The sequence below is a fragment of the Pseudophryne corroboree genome, unplaced genomic scaffold, assembly GCF_028390025.1.
Source record: "Pseudophryne corroboree isolate aPseCor3 unplaced genomic scaffold, aPseCor3.hap2 scaffold_551, whole genome shotgun sequence".
NCBI lineage: Eukaryota > Metazoa > Chordata > Amphibia > Anura > Myobatrachidae > Pseudophryne > Pseudophryne corroboree.
The window spans coordinates 270,717-289,466 of record NW_026970151.1 but is presented as its reverse complement, the minus strand read 5'-3'; the positions used below and the strand labels follow the sequence as shown (position 1 = coordinate 289,466).

General features: G+C 46.0%; 12 non-coding genes and 2 pseudogenes across 12 annotated transcripts; 5 read left to right on the top strand and 9 right to left on the bottom strand.

Annotated features, from left to right (window-relative positions):
• Positions 1-2,529: 2,529 nt before the first annotated feature.
• LOC135032683 (U1 spliceosomal RNA) lies at positions 2,530-2,692 on the bottom strand. The gene has a single exon (XR_010228168.1). It is a non-coding gene; the product is annotated as a U1 spliceosomal RNA (small nuclear RNA).
• Positions 2,693-2,844: 152 nt separating this feature from the next.
• Positions 2,845-3,008, bottom strand: LOC135032757 (U1 spliceosomal RNA). The gene has a single exon (XR_010228237.1). It is a non-coding gene; the product is annotated as a U1 spliceosomal RNA (small nuclear RNA).
• Positions 3,009-3,683: 675 nt separating this feature from the next.
• Positions 3,684-3,846, bottom strand: LOC135032693 (U1 spliceosomal RNA). The gene has a single exon (XR_010228177.1). It is a non-coding gene; the product is annotated as a U1 spliceosomal RNA (small nuclear RNA).
• A 152-nt stretch (positions 3,847-3,998) lies between these two features.
• Positions 3,999-4,162, bottom strand: LOC135032732 (U1 spliceosomal RNA). Its single transcript, XR_010228212.1, has one exon. It is a non-coding gene; the product is annotated as a U1 spliceosomal RNA (small nuclear RNA).
• Positions 4,163-4,838: 676 nt separating this feature from the next.
• On the bottom strand, positions 4,839-5,001 carry LOC135032692 (U1 spliceosomal RNA). The gene has a single exon (XR_010228176.1). It is a non-coding gene; the product is annotated as a U1 spliceosomal RNA (small nuclear RNA).
• Positions 5,002-5,153: 152 nt separating this feature from the next.
• On the bottom strand, positions 5,154-5,317 carry LOC135032731 (U1 spliceosomal RNA). Its single transcript, XR_010228211.1, has one exon. It is a non-coding gene; the product is annotated as a U1 spliceosomal RNA (small nuclear RNA).
• Positions 5,318-5,991: 674 nt separating this feature from the next.
• Positions 5,992-6,154, bottom strand: LOC135032663 (U1 spliceosomal RNA). Its single transcript, XR_010228153.1, has one exon. It is a non-coding gene; the product is annotated as a U1 spliceosomal RNA (small nuclear RNA).
• Positions 6,155-6,306: 152 nt separating this feature from the next.
• On the bottom strand, positions 6,307-6,470 carry LOC135032729 (U1 spliceosomal RNA). The gene has a single exon (XR_010228209.1). It is a non-coding gene; the product is annotated as a U1 spliceosomal RNA (small nuclear RNA).
• A 593-nt stretch (positions 6,471-7,063) lies between these two features.
• Positions 7,064-7,191, bottom strand: LOC135032706 (U1 spliceosomal RNA; annotated as a pseudogene).
• A 144-nt stretch (positions 7,192-7,335) lies between these two features.
• LOC135032713 (U5 spliceosomal RNA) lies at positions 7,336-7,451 on the top strand. The gene has a single exon (XR_010228193.1). It is a non-coding gene; the product is annotated as a U5 spliceosomal RNA (small nuclear RNA).
• A 270-nt stretch (positions 7,452-7,721) lies between these two features.
• Positions 7,722-7,837, top strand: LOC135032716 (U5 spliceosomal RNA). Its single transcript, XR_010228196.1, has one exon. It is a non-coding gene; the product is annotated as a U5 spliceosomal RNA (small nuclear RNA).
• Positions 7,838-8,123: 286 nt separating this feature from the next.
• LOC135032719 (U5 spliceosomal RNA) lies at positions 8,124-8,239 on the top strand. Its single transcript, XR_010228199.1, has one exon. It is a non-coding gene; the product is annotated as a U5 spliceosomal RNA (small nuclear RNA).
• A 9,565-nt stretch (positions 8,240-17,804) lies between these two features.
• LOC135032760 (U1 spliceosomal RNA) lies at positions 17,805-17,968 on the top strand. Its single transcript, XR_010228240.1, has one exon. It is a non-coding gene; the product is annotated as a U1 spliceosomal RNA (small nuclear RNA).
• Positions 17,969-18,120: 152 nt separating this feature from the next.
• LOC135032675 (U1 spliceosomal RNA) lies at positions 18,121-18,262 on the top strand (annotated as a pseudogene).
• Positions 18,263-18,750: the final 488 nt, after the last annotated feature.

Below are 18,750 nucleotides of genomic sequence, written 5' to 3'. Positions count from 1 at the left end.
ACTACTAGTATGAAGAAGATAGAAAAAAAAACCCAACCACAGGTAGGTATACAATTATGGACGAGCACTGACGACACAGAGGTAGGTACAGCCGTGGACTACCGTACTGCGTCTGCTAGTATAGATAATATAATAAATATATTACTACTGTAGGTATATAATATAATGACGGACCTGGTGGACACTGTCAGCAGACTGCTAAACTACTAGTATGAAGAAGATAAAAAAAAAACCCCACCACAGGTAGGTAGGTATACAATTATGGACGAGCACTGACGACACAGAGATAGCCACAGCCGTGGACTACCGTACTGCGTCTGCTAGTATAGATAATATAATAAATATATTACTACTGTAGGTATATAATATAATGATGGACCTGGTGGACACTGTCAGTAGACTCCTAAACTACTAGTATGAAGAAGATAAAAAAAAAAAAACCCACCACAGGTAGGTAGGTATACAATTATGGACGAGCACTGACGACACAGAGATAGCCACAGCCGTGGACTACCGTACTGCGTCTGCTAATATAGAGATGATAAAGATGAAAAAAAATATATAACACTACTGCAGATAAATATTTATATAATATATGTATGACGGACCTGCTGGACACTGTCAGCAGAATGCGTTTATAGAATAAAAAAAAAACACCACAGGAGTGTTTAACTTTTTCAGGCAGACAATATACTGGTGGTCACACTGGCAGCAAAAGTGTGCACTGTACTCCTGCTATAACTGCTCCCCAGTCTCCCCCACAATTAAGCTGTGTGAGCAGTGAGCACTCAGCACAGTCAGATATACATAGATGATATATCATGCAGCACACTGAGGCTGAGCACAGATATGGTATGTGTATCGTTTTTTTTCAGGCAGAGAACGGATTATAAATAATAAAACTGGTGGTCACTATCAGCAAAACTCTGCACTACTGAGTACTCCTGACAAGTTCAACTGCTCCCCAAATTAGTAGTAAATCAAATGTCACTCGTCTCTATCTTCTAATCTAAACGGAGAGGACGCCAGCCACGTCCTCTCCCTATCAATCTCAATGCACATGTGAAAATGGCGGCGACGCGCGGCTCCTTATATAGAATCCAAGTCTCGTGAGAATCCGACAGCGGGATGATGACGTTCGGGCGCGCTCGGGTTAACCGAGCAAGGCGGGAGGATCCGAGTCTGCTCGGACCCGTGCAAAAAAGGGTGAAGTTCGGGCGGGTTCGGATTCCGAGGAACCGAACCCGCTCATCTCTTATGGCCACCCAGCATGACGCCTCCCTTCTTGACCATGCTGTAATTGCAGTCGCACTGCAGTTCAGCGTGATCATAAAAAATGGTGTAGCCTCCTGCTGGTGCAGACTATGTGCGCGCAGGAAGCCGCCACCATTTTTGTGATCACAGCGGCTGAATGTGATGTCATACAGCCGCTGTGACCACACCCCCTGTGTCTCCTCCATTGCAGACCCCATTTTGAAGCCTTGCCCCCGCACCGCTCCATCCCTGACTTGGAAATGGAGTGTTGCTGACCCCCCTCTCCCCCCCTGCCCCGATTGACAGGCAGAGCCGGTTGGTGCCTCAGATCAAGATCCTACTCTACACCCCAATGTGAATCCTTGTGGAGTCCTGTGTACCCAACAGAAGAAATTAATGTGTCACACCCATTGGCAGCAACCTTAGAATAGCTGTTGATGGGCACAATTGAGAAAGGAAGGGGGGGGGGACATTTGAATCCAGCACATAGATGCAATTCAAATATGTAATTTGTACCTTCCTATTTTAAAATATAATGGATGAACTTCACCCTGTGAGAACAATCTTCATGATCAAGAGATCTCATATGCAAAATAAGTATGAGTTGGGATAGGGCTGGGGAGGGTGGCTGCTCGGCCCCTCCCCCGTCAAGTTAAGGAGATTCAACTGAGGAAGCACAAGGGAACTCTCGTCTGGGGACAACAACTGCAGGGAGACCACATCTTTTCAGATGAACATGGGAGGGTGGAAGGCTGCCTAATACTGAAGCACCATCAAATATCAAACCATATGCAACAACTAGTACAAGCATTCCTGGGGGAAGGTCTGCAGCAGACGGATTTGCATACGGTGATGTCATCCAAGCAGTGGGCCAAAGTTGGCTGGAACCCTCATTTGCATATGAAAAGAGAAAAGGGGCATGCAGGGCATGGCGGCCTTTTGCGGTGCTTGGATGACCCCTAGTTCGCATTAAACACCCCCACCCTCCTTTGGTGTGGGGCTCATGTTGGCTATGCCCCAGCCCCTGAAGCATTCAAGCTGATTTCTTGCAGCAGCTGGGCACTGTAACAGCTCCAGAGCTGCTCTGTAAGGCAACTAAAAGGGTGTGGGCCCTGCAGCACTACCTGTAGTTTGCATTGTGCATTGGAAGGCACAAAGTAAGCAGACAGGAGGAGAAGTCAGGATAGTGCACAAGGGTATAAAAGGGAGGGGCTCAAGAAAAAAGAAGTGGAAACAGACAGCAAACTAGGCTGTAGAGAGACCTGATACAAAGAGATCTGAATTATACGAGAGCCGACCAGGGGAAACACAAATTCTGCAGTCAAGTTTCCCACATTTGGGGAAATCGCAGGGGCAGCACACCCAGAGTGCAATGGGTGAGCCTTGCCCTGGGAGAAGCACCTTCATGATCATAGTATCTCACCTGGCAGGTAAGTAGGAGTTGGGCTAGAGCTGGGGAGGGTCACTGCTCGGGCACCCCCCTGTCAAGTGAAGGAGATCCAACTGAGGCAGCACAAGGGAACTCTCGAAAGAAGAACAAGGCTAGAGGAAGATCTGAAACAAAGAAATCTGACTTTTACCAGAGCTGACCAGAGGAAAACACAAACACAGTCCCCCACTACCACAAAAAATGCAGGCGAGTTTCCCACATTTGGGGAAATCACAGGGGTCAGCATACCCAGAATGCAATGAATGAACCTCACCCTGGGTGAACAATCTTCATGACCATGGTGTCTCCTATGCAAAATAAGTATGATTTGGGATAGGGCTTGGAGGGCCGCTGCTCAGGCACATCTCTGTCAAGTAAAGGAGATTCAACTGAGGCAGCACAAGGGAACTCTCATCTGGGGACAACAACTGCAGGGAGAACACATATTTTCAGATGAACATGGGAGGGCAGAAGGCTGCCTAAAACTGAAGCACCCCCAAACAACAAACCAAATGCAACAACTAGTGCAAGCATTCCTGGGGGAAGGCCTGCCGCAGATGGATTTGCATATGGTGATGTCATCCAAGCAGTGGGTCAAAGTTGGCTTCAACCCTCATCTGCATATGAAAAGAGAAAAGGGGCGTGCAGGGCATGGCTGCCTTTTGCGGTGCTTGGATGACCCCTAGTTCGCATTAAACACCCCCACCCACCTTTGGTGTGGGGCTCATGTTGGCCATGCCCCATCCCCTAAAGCATTCAAGCTGATTTCTTGCAGCAGCTGGGCACTGTAACAGCTCCAGAGCTGCTCTGTAAGGCAAGTAAAAGATTGTGTGGGCCCTGCAGCACTACCTGTAGTTTGCATTGTGCATTGGAAGGCACAAAGTAAGCAGACGGGAGGAGAAGTCAGGATAGTGCACAAGGGTATAGAAGGGAGGGGCTCAAGATAAAAGAAGTGGAAACAGACAGCAAACTAGGCTGGAGAAAGACCTGAGACAAAGAGATCTGAATTATACGAGAGCCGACCAGAGGAAACACAAATTATGCAGTCAAGTGTCCCACATTTGGGGAAATCGTAGGAGCAGCACACCCAGAGTGCAATGGGTGAGCCTTGCCCTGGGAGAAGCAACTTCCTGATCATAGTATCTCACCTGGCAGGTAAGTAGGAGTTGGGCTAGAGCTGGGGAGGGTCGCTGCTCGGGCACCCCCCTGTCAAGTGAAGGAGATCCAACTGAGGCAGCACAAAGAAACTCTCGAAAGAAGAACAAGGCTAGAGGAAGATCTGAGACAAAGAAATCTGACTTTTACCAGAGCTGACCAGAGGAAAGCACAAACACAGCCCCCCACTACCACAAATAATGCAGTCGAGTTTCCCACATTTGGGGAAATCACAGGGGTCAGCATACCCAGAATGCAATGAATGAACCTCACCCTGGGAGAACAATCTTCATGACCATGGTAACTCCTATGCAAAATAAGTATGATTTGGGATAGGGCTGGGGAGGGCCGCTGCTCAGGCACATCTCTGTCAAGTAAAGGAGATTCAACTGAGGCAGCACAAGGGAACTCTCATCTGGGGACAACAACTGCAGGGAGAACACATATTTTCAGATGAACATGGGAGGGCAGAAGGCTGCCTAAAACTGAAGCACCCCCAAACAACAAACCAAATGCAACAACTAGTGCAAGCATTCCTGGGGGAAGGCCTGCCGCAGATGGATTTGCATATGGTGATGTCATCCAAGCAGTGGGTCAAAGTTGGCTTCAACCCTCATCTGCATATGAAAAGAGAAAAGGGGCGTGCAGGGCATGGCTGCCTTTTGCGGTGCTTGGATGACCCCTAGTTCGCATTAAACACCCCCACCCACCTTTGGTGTGGGGCTCATGTTGGCCATGCCCCATCCCCTAAAGCATTCAAGCTGATTTCTTGCAGCAGCTGGGCACTGTAACAGCTCCAGAGCTGCTCTGTAAGGCAAGTAAAAGATTGTGTGGGCCCTGCAGCACTACCTGTAGTTTGCATTGTGCATTGGAAGGCACAAAGTAAGCAGACGGGAGGAGAAGTCAGGATAGTGCACAAGGGTATAGAAGGGAGGGGCTCAAGATAAAAGAAGTGGAAACAGACAGCAAACTAGGCTGGAGAAAGACCTGAGACAAAGAGATCTGAATTATACGAGAGCCGACCAGAGGAAACACAAATTATGCAGTCAAGTGTCCCACATTTGGGGAAATCGTAGGAGCAGCACACCCAGAGTGCAATGGGTGAGCCTTGCCCTGGGAGAAGCAACTTCCTGATCATAGTATCTCACCTGGCAGGTAAGTAGGAGTTGGGCTAGAGCTGGGGAGGGTCGCTGCTCGGGCACCCCCCTGTCAAGTGAAGGAGATCCAACTGAGGCAGCACAAAGAAACTCTCGAAAGAAGAACAAGGCTAGAGGAAGATCTGAGACAAAGAAATCTGACTTTTACCAGAGCTGACCAGAGGAAAGCACAAACACAGCCCCCCACTACCACAAATAATGCAGTCGAGTTTCCCACATTTGGGGAAATCACAGGGGTCAGCATACCCAGAATGCAATGAATGAACCTCACCCTGGGAGAACAATCTTCATGACCATGGTAACTCCTATGCAAAATAAGTATGATTTGGGATAGGGCTGGGGAGGGCCGCTGCTCAGGCACATCTCTGTCAAGTAAAGGAGATTCAACTGAGGCAGCACAAGGGAACTCTCATCTGGGTACAACAACTGCAGGGAGAACACATATTTTCAGATGAACATGGGAGGGCAGAAGGCTGCCTAATACTGAAGCATCCCCAAACAACAAACCAAATGCAACAACTAGTAAAAGCATTCCAGGGTGAAGGTCTGCAGAAGACGGATTTGCATACGGTGATGTCATCCAAGCAGTGGGCCAAAGTTGGCTGGAACCCTCATCTGCATATAAAAAGAGAAAAGGGTTATGCAGGGCATGGCGGCCTTTTGCGGCGCTTGGATGACCCCTAGTTTGCATTAAACACCCCCACCCTCCTTCGGTGTGGGGCTCATGTTGGCTATGCCCCAGCCCCTGAAGCATTCAAGCTGATTTCTTGCAGCAGCTGGGCACTGTAACAGCTCCAGAGCTGCTCTGTTAGGCAAGTAAAAGGGTGTGGGCCCTGCAGCACTACCTATAGTTCGCATTGTGCGTTGGAAGGCACAAAGTAAGCAGAAAGGAGGAGAAGTCAGGATAGTGCGCAAGGGCATAGAAGGGAGCGGCTCAAGAAAAGAGAAGTGGAAACAGACAGCAAACTAGGCTGGAGAGAGACCTGAGACAAAGAGATCTGAATTATACGAGAGCCGACCAGGGGAAACACAAATTATGCAGTCAAGTTTCCCACATTTGGGGAAATCGCAGGAGCAGCACACCCAGAGTGCAATGGGTGAGCCTTGCCCTGGGAGAAGCACCTTCATGATCATAGTATCTCACCTGGCAGGTAAGTAGGAGTTGGGCGAGAGCTGGGGAGGGTCGCTGCTCGGGTACTTCCCTGTAAAGTGAAGGATATCCAACTGAGGCAGCACAAGGGAACTCTCGAAAGAAGAACAAGGCTAGAGGAAAATCTGAGACAAAGAAATCTGAGTTTTACCAGAGCTGACCAGAGGAAAGCACAAACACAGTCCCCCACTACCACAAATAATGCAGTCGAGTTTCCCACATTTGGGTAAATCACAGGGGTCAGCATACCCAAAATGCAATAAATGAACCTCACCCTGGGAGAACAATCTTCATGACCATGGTATCTCCTATGCAAAATAAGTATGATTTGGGATAGGGCTGGGGAGGGCCGCTGCTCATGCACATCTCTGTCAAGTAAAGGAGATTCAACTGAGGCAGCACAAGGGAACTCTCATCTGGGGACAACAACTGCAGGGAGAACACATTTTTTCAGATGAACATGGGAGGGCAGAAGGCTGCCTAATACTGAAGCACCCCCAAACAACAAACCAAATGCAACAACTAGTACAAGCATTCCTGGGGGAAGTTCTGCAGAAGACGGATTTGCATACGGTGATGTCATCCAAGCAGTGGGCCAAAGTTGGCTGGAACCCTCATCTGCATATGAAAAGAGAAAAGGGGTATGCAGGGCATGGCGGCCTTTTGCGGCGCTTGGATGACCCTTAGTTCGCATTAAACACCCCCACCCTCCTTCGGTGTGGGGCTCATGTTGGCCATGCCCCATCCCCTGAAGCATTCAAGCTGATTTCTTGCAGCAGCTTGGCACTGTAACAGCTCCAGAGCTGCTCTGTAAGGCAAGTAAAAGGGTGTGGGCCCTGCAGCACTACCTGTAGTTTGTATTGTGCATTGGAAGGCACAAAGTAAGCAGACAGGAGGAGAAGTCAGGATAGTGCACAAGGGTATAAAAGCGAGTTTCCCACATTTGGGAAAATCACAGGGGTCAGCATACCCAGAATGCAATGAATGAACCTCACCCTGGGAGAACAATCTTCATGACCATGGTATCTCCTATGCAAAATAAGTATGATTTGGGATAGGGCTGGGGAGGGCCGCTGCTCAGGCACATCTCTGTCAAGTAAAGGAGATTCAACTGAGGCAGCACAAGGGAACTCTCATCTGGGGACAACAACTGCAGGGAGAACACATATTTTCAGATGAAAATCTTGGTCATGCTCTGGTTTCTCTTCAGAACGAACAAATCTTTCGCCTTTTACTAAAGATTTCCGTGGAGAGGAGCAAAACCGAGTTTTATCTCAATTTTTGCATGCCCCATCTTTTTGGGGTTTCTTTTATCGGTTTAAAGATAGAATGAGTGTGCTTTAATGTAAGCTCATTTGCATAGAAATGACAGTAAATGTTTGTTTCTTTTCAAACAGAACTTTCTTGACCATGCTACTTGCTTGAAAGATCTGGGAGCACATGGAATACAGTACAAACCATGCTTGTAGCAAGGAGAAGCCAGGTGAGAAATCTGCTTTCTTTCAAGTTGGGCGCTCACTTTGATCTGGATGAGGACTGCTGGCACAGCATTTAGGCGACAGGTGGAATCTTGGTCATGCTCTGGTTTCTCTTCAGAACGAACAAATCTTTCGCCTTTTATTAAAGATTTCTGTGGAGAGGAGCAAAACTGAGTTTTATCTCAATTTTTGCATGCCCCATATTATTGGGGTTTCTTTTATCAGTTTAAAGACAGAACGAGTGTGCTTTCTTGTTAGCTTTAATGTAAGTTTATTTGCATAACAATGACTATAAATGTCTGTTTCTTTTCAAGCAGAACTTTCTTGACCATACTAATTGCTTGAAAGATCTGGGAGCACATGGAAAAGAGTACAAACCATGTTTATAGCAAGGGGAAGCCTGGTGAGAAATCTGCTTTCTTTCATTCAAATTGGGTGCTCACTTTGATCTGAATGAGAACTGCTGGCATGGCACTCAGGCGACAGGTGGAATCTTGGTCATGCTCTGGTTTCTCTTCAGAACTAACAAATATTTCGCCTTTTATTAAAGATTTCCGTGGAGAGGAGCAAAACTGAGTTTTATCTCAATTTTTGCATGCCCCATATTATTGGGGTTTCTTTTATCAGTTTAAAGACAGAACGAGTGTGCTTTCTTGTTAGCTTTAATGTAAGTTTATTTGCATAACAATGACAGTAAATGTTTGTTTCTTTTCAAACAGAACTTTCTTGACCATGCTACTTGCTTGAAAGATCTGGGAGCACATGGAAAACAGTACAAACCATGCAGTATCACAAGAGCCTTTATTTGATCTTTCATGAAGATAGAGCAGAATTGAGGACACGTCAACAATTTCTGCCGAAGGTGGTTCATCTTTCCACATGGTGCCTTTGGCCACTGACACCTTCGTTGAGTCAAAGTCTCTGGCTGTGGTCAGAACTTTGAAAATGTATGTCACCAGAACGGTTCAGATTAGGAAAACAGAGGCTCTGTTTGTCCTGTATGCTCCCAACAGGATTTGGTGTCCTGCTTCCATGCAGACCATTATGCGCTGGATCTGTGGTAAGATTCAGCATGCTCGTTCCACGGCAGGATTGCCGTTACTGAAGTAGGTGAAGACCCATTCTACTAGAAAGGTGGGTTCATCCTTGGCAGCTGGTCGGGGAGTCTCGGCATTGCAACTTTGCCGAGCAGCTATTTAGTAAACACTTTTGCTAAGTTTTACAAGTTTGATACCTTGGCTGATGATAACCTTAAGTTGGGTCATTCGGTGCTGCAGAGTCGTACGCACTCTCCCACCCGTTCAAGAGCTTTGGTATAACCCCATGGTTCTTAATGTGACCCCAGCATCCTCTAGGTCGTATGAGAAAATAGGATTTTAATACCTACCGGTAAATCCTTTTCTCTTAGTCTGTAGAGGATGCTGGGCACCCGTCCCAGTCCATACTGTGTCTGCAGTTATTACTTGTGGTTATACACATGTTGTGTTATGGTTCTGGTCAGCTTTTTTCTGCAATTGCTCATGCCGTTGGCTTGTGTTCTGTTGAATGCCACTTTCTGCGGCATGCTTAAGGTGTGAGCTGGTAAGATGCTCACCTTAGTTTAACAATAAATCCTTTCCTCGAAATGTCCGTCTCCCTGGGCACAGTTCCTATAACTGGAGTCTGGAGGAGGGGCATAGAGGGAGGAGCCAGTTCACACCCTTTGAAAGTCTTAAAGTGCCCATGTCTCTTGCGGATCCCGTCTATACCCCATGGTTCTTAATGTGACCCCAGCATCCTCTACGGACTAAGAGAAAAGAATGCCCTTGCGCACTATCCTGACTTCTCCTCCCGTCTGCTTACTTTGTGCCTTCCAACGCACAATGCGAACTACAGGTGGTGCTGCAGGGCCCACACCCTTTTACTTGCCTTACAGAACAGCTCTGGAGCTGTTACAGTGCCCAGCTGCTGCAAGAAATCAGCTTGAATGCTTCAGGGGATGGGGCATGGCCAACATGAGCCCCACACCAAAGGAGGGTGGGGGTGTTTAATGTGAACTAGGGGTCATCCAAGCACTGCAAAAGGCCGCCATGCCCTGCATGCCCCTTTTCTCTTTTCATATGCAGATGAGGGTTCCAGTCAACTTTGGCCCACTGCTTGGATAACATCACCGTATGCAAATCCGTCTGCTGCAGACCTTCCCCCAGGAATGCTTGTACTAGTTGTTGCATATGGTGCTTCAGTATTAGGCAGCCTTCCGCCCTCCCATGTTCATCTGAAAAGATGTGGTCTCCCTGCAGTTGTTGTCCCCAGACGAGAGTTCCCTTGTGCTTCCTCAGTTGAATCTCCTTAACTTGACGGGGGAGGGGCTGCCCGAGCAGCCACCCTCCCCAGCCCTATCCCAACTCATCCTTATTTTGCATATGAGATCTCTTGATCATGAAGATTGTTCTCACAGGGTGAGGTTCATCCATTATATTTTAAAATAGGAAGGTACAAATTACATATTTGAATTGCATCTATGTGCTGGATTCAAATGTCCCCCCCCCCTTCCTTTCTCAATTGTGCCCGTCAGCAGCTATTCTAAGGTTGCTGCCAATGGGTGTGACACATTAATTTCTTCTGTGGGGTACACTGGACTCCACAAGGATTCACATTGGGGTGTAGAGTAGGATCTTGATCTGAGGCACCAACCGGCTCAAAGCTTTTGACTGTTCCCAAGAAGCTCAGTGCATTCTCCTCTATAACCCCGCTTCCATGAACAGGGAGCTCAGTTTGTAGTTGGTGCCTTCAGTAGCAGGCCAATTAACAGGGGCCTGCCTCAGGCAGCCTATTCTTAGCTATTAATTTTAACAAGAAAAGAAGAACTTGTTTTATGAGAATCTACAAGGGCTGCAGCAGGCTAGGTCTAATAGACATCTTTACTGCAGCTTCATCACTCCCAGCGGCGCTGTATACTCCCGTGCCCTGGTTGCTGGGTCACTGCAGCGGAGGCTCCGGTTTCATCCTAAGGTCAGTCACACACACACCACCCTTCCGGATCACGAGGCCGCTGATGAAGGGGAGCGAGGCCGTAGGGGGTGGGCCGTGTGCGCACTGCGGTGGACACTGATTACTGGGCAGCCGCTCCACTAGCCACCAGGTACAGTTAAGGAGCACAGGTCTGGGGTTTTTTCTCCTATATTAACCCAATTTTGTACTGCCCGCAGCGCATTGTGATAGGGCCTGATTCAGGTTGGATTGCAATCACAATAAGCGATCCAACTGCAAAAATTGCTAAGAGCATACGCATGTGCCTGCATTTTCTGCGGCACCCCGCAGAGAATGTGATCGCCTCTGCCTGTCAATCGGGGCGGGGAAGGGGGGGAGAGGTGGGTCAGCAACACTCCATTTCCAAGTCAGGGATGGAGCGGTGCGGGGGCAAGGCTTCAAAATGGGGTCTGCAATGGAGGAGACACAGGGGGCGTGGTCACAGCGGCTGTATGACATCACATTCAGCCGCTGTGATCACAAAAATGGTGGCGGCTTCCTGCGCGCACATACAGTCTGCACCAGCAGGAGCCTACACCATTTTTTATGATCACGCTGAACTGCAGTGCGACTGCAATTATAGCATGGTCAAGAAGGGAGGCGTCATGCTGGGTGGCCATGCCCTGTCACTGTGCAGGAGCCAGCACCGCTCACACACTAGTCCCCGGGTGCAGCCCCCAACCCCCGGGACACCCGGAGCAACAAAATGTAGATTCAGGCCACCAGGCCACGCCCCTACCTATGAAACCATGCCTCCTTTTTACCATTGCGCTGCTTATCTGCGCGCACTGCATTACAATCTCCCTCGCCACCTCTCTGGGTGTCACCAGTGATAGTGACACCTCTGCCATGCTTGTAGCAGCTGGTCCTAAGATCTACGCCTCAAACCCTGAGTGTTTGCCCTTGTGACTTGTTGATCATCATAGCGAAGCAGATGCTTACAGAAAACTGCAGGGGCTTAGATTGAAAATAAAAAAATTGATGGGTATAAGGTAGAGAGGAGCGGGTTCGGTTCTCCGAGAACCGAATTCCCCACGAACTCCACGTGGTTTACACTGGTCCAAGGCAGGCTCGGTTGTTCCCGCCTGACTCGGAAAACCTGAACAAGGGAAAATGTCATCATCCCGCTGTCGGATTCTCGCGAGATTCGGATTCCATATAAAGAGCTGCGCGTTGCTGCCATTATTACTCGTGCATTGAAGAGAGAGCGGAGAGGACGTGGCTATGTTCTCTCAGTGGAAATCTCAATATCAGTGCTCAGTATCAGTGGTTACTTATTGCTGCTCAGTAATACTAGTAGTGTGTCTCTCCTGCTCAGTGTCAGTTCTCAGTAGTATCCTCATCAGTGCTCAGTATCACTGCTCATTGTCTTGTGCTGCATTGTGGTGCTCAGCATACTACAGTACATTACTAATAGTCCGGTGCTGCATCTTGCTGCTCAGTGTCAGTTCTAGTATCCTCATCAGTGCTCACTATCACTGCTCATTGCATTGTGGTGTTCTGTATACTACAATGACATAGTAATATAGTAACATAGTTTTTGAGGTTGAATAGAGGCAAATTGCCCATCGTGTTCAACCTGTTTTAAGTTGTGATGATTCTACATACTTGCTGAATAATGTTTTATGACTAGTTAGCTACTATAACTCATGTTACCCCCGGATTAACCATGTTGATATTTTAAGTATTATAACCTTGGATAGCTTTTTCATTCAGAAATGTATCCATTCCTTTTTTAAATCCAATTACAGAGTCCGCCATTACCACCTTCCCTGGCAGGGAATTCCACATCCTGATTGCCCTAACAGTGAAGAAACCTTTCCTCCATTGCGTTCTGAACTTTCCTCCAGTCGCAGCGAGTGATCACGTGTTCTTTTAATAAATAATTCCTCTGATAACTCTTTGTTATGTATCTTTACATATTTGAAGATATTAATAATATCTCCTCTTAGGCACCTCTTTTCTAGTGTATAAATATTCAGCCTAGTAAGTCTTTCCTTATAGTCCAGTACTTTTAGGCCTTTAATCAATTTAGTCTTCAGGATCTCTTACACTTCCATGAGCAGCAGAGTAGTGCAATGGAAGCATGCTGGGCCCATAACCCAGAGGTCGATTGATCGAAACTATCCTCTGCTATGTGCATTTTTTTTTTTATAATTAAAGTAATCAAAAACTGGGATTGATATTTTGGCTCTTTTATTTTTACTTAAAGTACAATAACTTTTATCATTTTAATTTGTTTTAATAGTATATTGACAGCATTGTTTTCTTTAAAAAATCCACTTAATTTTCTTCACCCTATTACTGAAATGGTAATTGACAAAAACAAACTACATTGTCACCAGAAGAGCAATGCAAAATGTACAAGTGATATATGAAAATCATCTTCCATCTTGAATTTCAATGATGCATTGGGACAACAATTTGTGAGAAACATCTTCACCCATAAAGAAAGATTTTCTTAATTCCTTACCTGTGTGCTGATTAGATATCACCTTGTTTTCACATTAAACAGACTTCCCCATGAGGAAGCAGCAATGATGCAGTGACGTTTCCTGGTGTCAACCTGTATTATTTCAGTAGACATTGAAATGAGGATGCATCTTTGATGCCTTTCCAATGAAGCAAGTTTAATTCAGTAATAGGTGAAAAACCATTCCTACAAAGGTGTTAATCAGAGACTTGGCTTTGTGGACACTTTTCAGAGAGCAAATTTGTTAGCATAAACATAAAATCAGAAAATGAAGAGCTGTTTAATCACTCAATTGGACTTTTCTGCCAGCATAATTTTTTTTCTCTGCAACCCACTGCTAAATTGTGCTTCCTAGCTGTTTTTTTATAAAATCACGTAATCAAATCTAACTCTGATTACATCAGAGAAGGCCAGGTACCCTACACCATAAGGGGGTTTTTTGAAATTTTGACTTGTCTACTTAAAGATCACCAAGATCTGATTACAAGGTCAATTACATCCCTGGGTGGGATTGAACCACCAACCTTTTGGTTAATAGCCAAACATGCTAACCGATTGCGCCACAGATACACCTTGCAAAAGTCAATACTGACAAAGGCTAATAAGCATTCATCTAGAACGTTTCCTAGAAAAACTTTAAAAAGTCAATAATCTGGAGAATTTTTGTAAGAAACACATTGGTACTTTCCCATGATGAGTGAGTGCTTCAGGATTTCTTGCACTTACATGGGCTATTAACCAAAAGGTTGGTGGTTCAATCCCACCCAGGGATGTAATTGACCTTGTCAACAGATTTTGGTGATCTTTAAGTAGACAAGTCAAAATTTCATACCCCCTCTTATGGTGTAGGGTACCTGGCCTTCTCTGACGTAATCAGAGTTAGATTTAATTAAAAAACAATGGTTCCCTAATGCACACTGAGTGAATAATATTCCTACATAATAGTCAGATAATACGGAGATCTTGGTTGCGTATATCTGCAGATATAGGGTTAAGCCCCCAGGCCGATCGACAAGGCCTCTCCGTCACTGGGGGTCCCTAATATTAGGTATGGGTCCGGGGTGCAGGACCCCATAATGTCGGCACAGGTCGGCTACCCCAGGTCAGCACACAGGTGAGAGTTAATAGGGTTAATAAGAAGCACAGAAGTGCTATGTGAGTGGTGTGATTAAAATAATACAAAAATATATACAAAGTGATAGGGAAACTCATAAGTGTTAATAAAGTGTTAGGGTGTGCCGACCTGAAGCAGCCCAGCGATACCGACACAGGGGCCACCACACCCCACACCCACCCCATAAATAATTCCAAATATGTCTGGGTTGAATTCCCAGTGTAAGGCCACATGGTAATGGCTCCTACAGCATCTGAGAGCCAGCTTACCTGGGGATACCCCTGACTTCCCCCTATGGCAGTCTAGAGTCAGCAATCCCTCCTAATGCTGACCCGTTCATGCCTCTCAATACAATGCAAAAAAATGGTGAACTGCTCAATCAGATAGTGATGTCACTCAGGTGCTAAAAGGGAGGGGTAATTCTGTGAAGGAAAAAACAATGGTTCCCTAATGCACACTGAGTGAATAATATTCCTACATAATAGTCAGATAATACGGAGATCTTGGTTGCGTATATCTGCAGATATAGGGTTAAGCCCCCAGGCCGATCGACAAGGCCTCTCCGTCACTGGGGGTCCCTAATATTAGGTATGGGTCCGGGGTGCAGGACCCCATAATGTCGGCACAGGTCGGCTACCCCAGGTCAGCACACAGGTGAGAGTTAATAGGGTTAATAAGAAGCACAGAAGTGCTATGTGAGTGGTGTGATTAAAATAATACAAAAATATATACAAAGTGATAGGGAAACTCATAAGTGTTAATAAAGTGTTAGGGTGTGCCGACCTGAAGCAGCCCAGCGATACCGACACAGGGGCCACCACACCCCACACCCACCCCATAAATAATTCCAAATATGTCTGGGTTGAATTCCCAGTGTAAGGCCACATGGTAATGGCTCCTACAGCATCTGAGAGCCAGCTTACCTGGGGATACCCCTGACTTCCCCCTATGGCAGTCTAGAGTCAGCAATCCCTCCTAATGCTGACCCGTTCATGCCTCTCAATACAATGCAAAAAAATGGTGAACTGCTCAATCAGATAGTGATGTCACTCAGGTGCTAAAAGGGAGGGGTAATTCTGTGAAGGAAAAAACAATGGTTCCCTAATGCACACTGAGTGAATAATATTCCTACATAATAGTCAGATAATACGGAGATCTTGGTTGCGTATATCTGCAGATATAGGGTTAAGCCCCCAGGCCGATCGACAAGGCCTCTCCGTCACTGGGGGTCCCTAATATTAGGTATGGGTCCGGGGTGCAGGACCCCATAATGTCGGCACAGGTCGGCTACCCCAGGTCAGCACACAGGTGAGAGTTAATAGGGTTAATAAGAAGCACAGAAGTGCTATGTGAGTGGTGTGATTAAAATAATACAAAAATATATAATTTTTTATAATTAAAGTAATCAAAAACTGGGATTGATATTTTGGCTCTTTTATTTTTACTTAAAGTACAATAACTTTTATCATTTTAATTTGTTTTAATAGTATATTGACAGCATTGTTTTCTTTAAAAAATCCACTTAATTTTCTTCACCCTATTACTGAAATGGTAATTGACAAAAACAAACTACATTGTCACCAGAAGAGCAATGCAAAATGTACAAGTGATATATGAAAATCATCTTCCATCTTGAATTTCAATGATGCATTGGGACAACAATTTGTGAGAAACATCTTCACCCATAAAGAAAGATTTTCTTAATTCCTTACCTGTGTGCTGATTAGATATCACCTTGTTTTCACATTAAACAGACTTCCCCATGAGGAAGCAGCAATGATGCAGTGACGTTTCCTGGTGTCAACCTGTATTATTTCAGTAGACATTGAAATGAGGATGCATCTTTGATGCCTTTCCAATGAAGCAAGTTTAATTCAGTAATAGGTGAAAAACCATTCCTACAAAGGTGTTAATCAGAGACTTGGCTTTGTGGACACTTTTCAGAGAGCAAATTTGTTAGCATAAACATAAAATCAGAAAATGAAGAGCTGTTTAATCACTCAATTGGACTTTTCTGCCAGCATAATTTTTTTTCTCTGCAACCCACTGCTAAATTGTGCTTCCTAGCTGTTTTTTTATAAAATCACGTAATCAAATCTAACTCTGATTACATCAGAGAAGGCCAGGTACCCTACACCATAAGGGGGTTTTTTGAAATTTTGACTTGTCTACTTAAAGATCACCAAGATCTGATTACAAGGTCAATTACATCCCTGGGTGGGATTGAACCACCAACCTTTTGGTTAATAGCCAAACATGCTAACCGATTGCGCCACAGATACACCTTGCAAAAGTCAATACTGACAAAGGCTAATAAGCATTCATCTAGAACGTTTCCTAGAAAAACTTTAAAAAGTCAATAATCTGGAGAATTTTTGTAAGAAACACATTGGTACTTTCCCATGATGAGTGAGTGCTTCAGGATTTCTTGCACTTACATGGGCTATTAACCAAAAGGTTGGTGGTTCAATCCCACCCAGGGATGTAATTGACCTTGTCAACAGATTTTGGTGATCTTTAAGTAGACAAGTCAAAATTTCATACCCCCTCTTATGGTGTAGGGTACCTGGCCTTCTCTGACGTAATCAGAGTTAGATTTAATTAAGTGATTTTATAAAAAACAGCTAGGAAGCACAATTTAGCAGTGGGTTGCAGAGAAAAAAATAACATTTTAAACCTACCGGTAATTTTTTTTTCTCGTAGTCCGTAGAGGATGATGGGGACTCCGTAAGGACCATGGGGGATAGACGGGCTCCGCAGCAGACATGGGCACTTTAAGAAAGACTTTTGATCGGGTGTGCACTGGCTCCTCCCTCTATGCCCCTCCTCCATACCTCAGTTAGAGAAACTGTGCCCAGAGGAGACGGACAGTACGAGGAAAGGATTTTTGTTAATCCAAGGTCAAGATTCATACCAGCCACACCAATCACACCGTATAACTTGTGATATACTACCCAGTTAACAGTATGAAAACAACATAGCATCAGTCCAAGACCGATGAAAACTAACATATAACCCTTATGTAAGCAATAACTATATACAAGTCTTGCAGAAGTAGACCGCACTTGGGACGGGCACCCAGCATCCTCTACGGACTACGAGAAAAAGATTTACCGGTAGGTTTAAAATCTTATTTTCTCTTACGTCCTAGAGGATGCTGGGGACTCCGTAAGGACCATGGGGATTATACCAAAGCTCCCAAACGGGCAGGAGAGTGCGGATGACTCTGCAGCACCGATTGAGCAAACAGGAGGTCCTCCTCAGCCAGGGTATCAAACTTATAGAACTTTGCAAAGGTGTTTGAACCAACTTTGACCCACTGCTTGGATGACATCACCATATGCAAATCCATCTGCGGCAGGCCTTCCCCCAGGAATGCTTGAACTAGTTGTTGCATTTGGTTTGTTGTTTGGGGGTGCTTCAGTATTAGGCAGCCTTCTGCCCTCCCATGTTCATCTGAAAATATGTGTTCTCCCTGCAGTTGTTGTCCCCAGATGAGAGTTCCCTTGTGCTGCCTCAGTTGAATCTCCTTTACTTGACAGAGATGTGCCTGAGCAGCAGCCCTCCCCAGCCCTATCCCAAATCATACTTATTTTGCATAGGAGATACCATGGTCATGAAGATTGTTCTCCCAGGGTTAGGTTCATTCATTGCATTCTGGGTATGCTGACCCCTGTGATTTCCCCAAATGTGGGAAACTCAACTGCATTATTTGTGGTAGTGGGGGACTGTGTTTGTGCTTTCCTCTGGTCAGCTCTGGTAAAAGTCAGATTTCTTTGTCTCAGATCTTCCTCTAGCCTTGTTCTTCTTTCGAGAGTTCCCTTGTGCTGCCTCAGTTGGATCTCCTTCACTTGACAGGGGGGTGCCCGAGCAGCGACCCTCCCCAGCTCTAGCCCAACTCCTACTTACCTGCCAGGTGAGATACTATGATCATGAAGATGCTTCTCCCAGGGCAAGGCTCACCCATTGCACTCTGGGTGTGCTGCCCCTGCGATTTCCCCAAATGTGGGAAACTTGACTGCATAATTTGTGTTTCCCCTGGTCGGCTCTCATATAATTCAGATCTCTTTGTCTCAGGTCTCTCTCCAGCCTAGTTTGCTGTCTGTTTCCACTTCTTTTTTCTTGAGCCCCTCCCTTCTATACCCTTGTGCACTATCCTGACTTCTCCCGTCTGCTTACTTTGTGCCTTCCAACGCACAATGCAAACTACAGGTAGTGCTGCAGGGCCCACACCCTTTTACTTGCTTTACAGAGCAGCTCTGGAGCTGTTACAGTGCCCAGCTGCTGCAAGAAATCAGCTTGAATGCTTCAGGGGCTGGGGCATAGCCAACATGAGCCCCACACCGAAGGAGGGTGGAGGTGTTTAATGCGAACTAGGGGTCATCCAAGCGCCGCAAAAGGCCGCCATGCCCTGCACACCCCTTTTTTCTTTTCATATGCAGACGAGGGTTGAAGCCAACTTTGACCCACTGCTTGGATGACATCACCATATGCAAATCCATCTGCTGCAGGCCTTCCCCCAGGCCGCAGA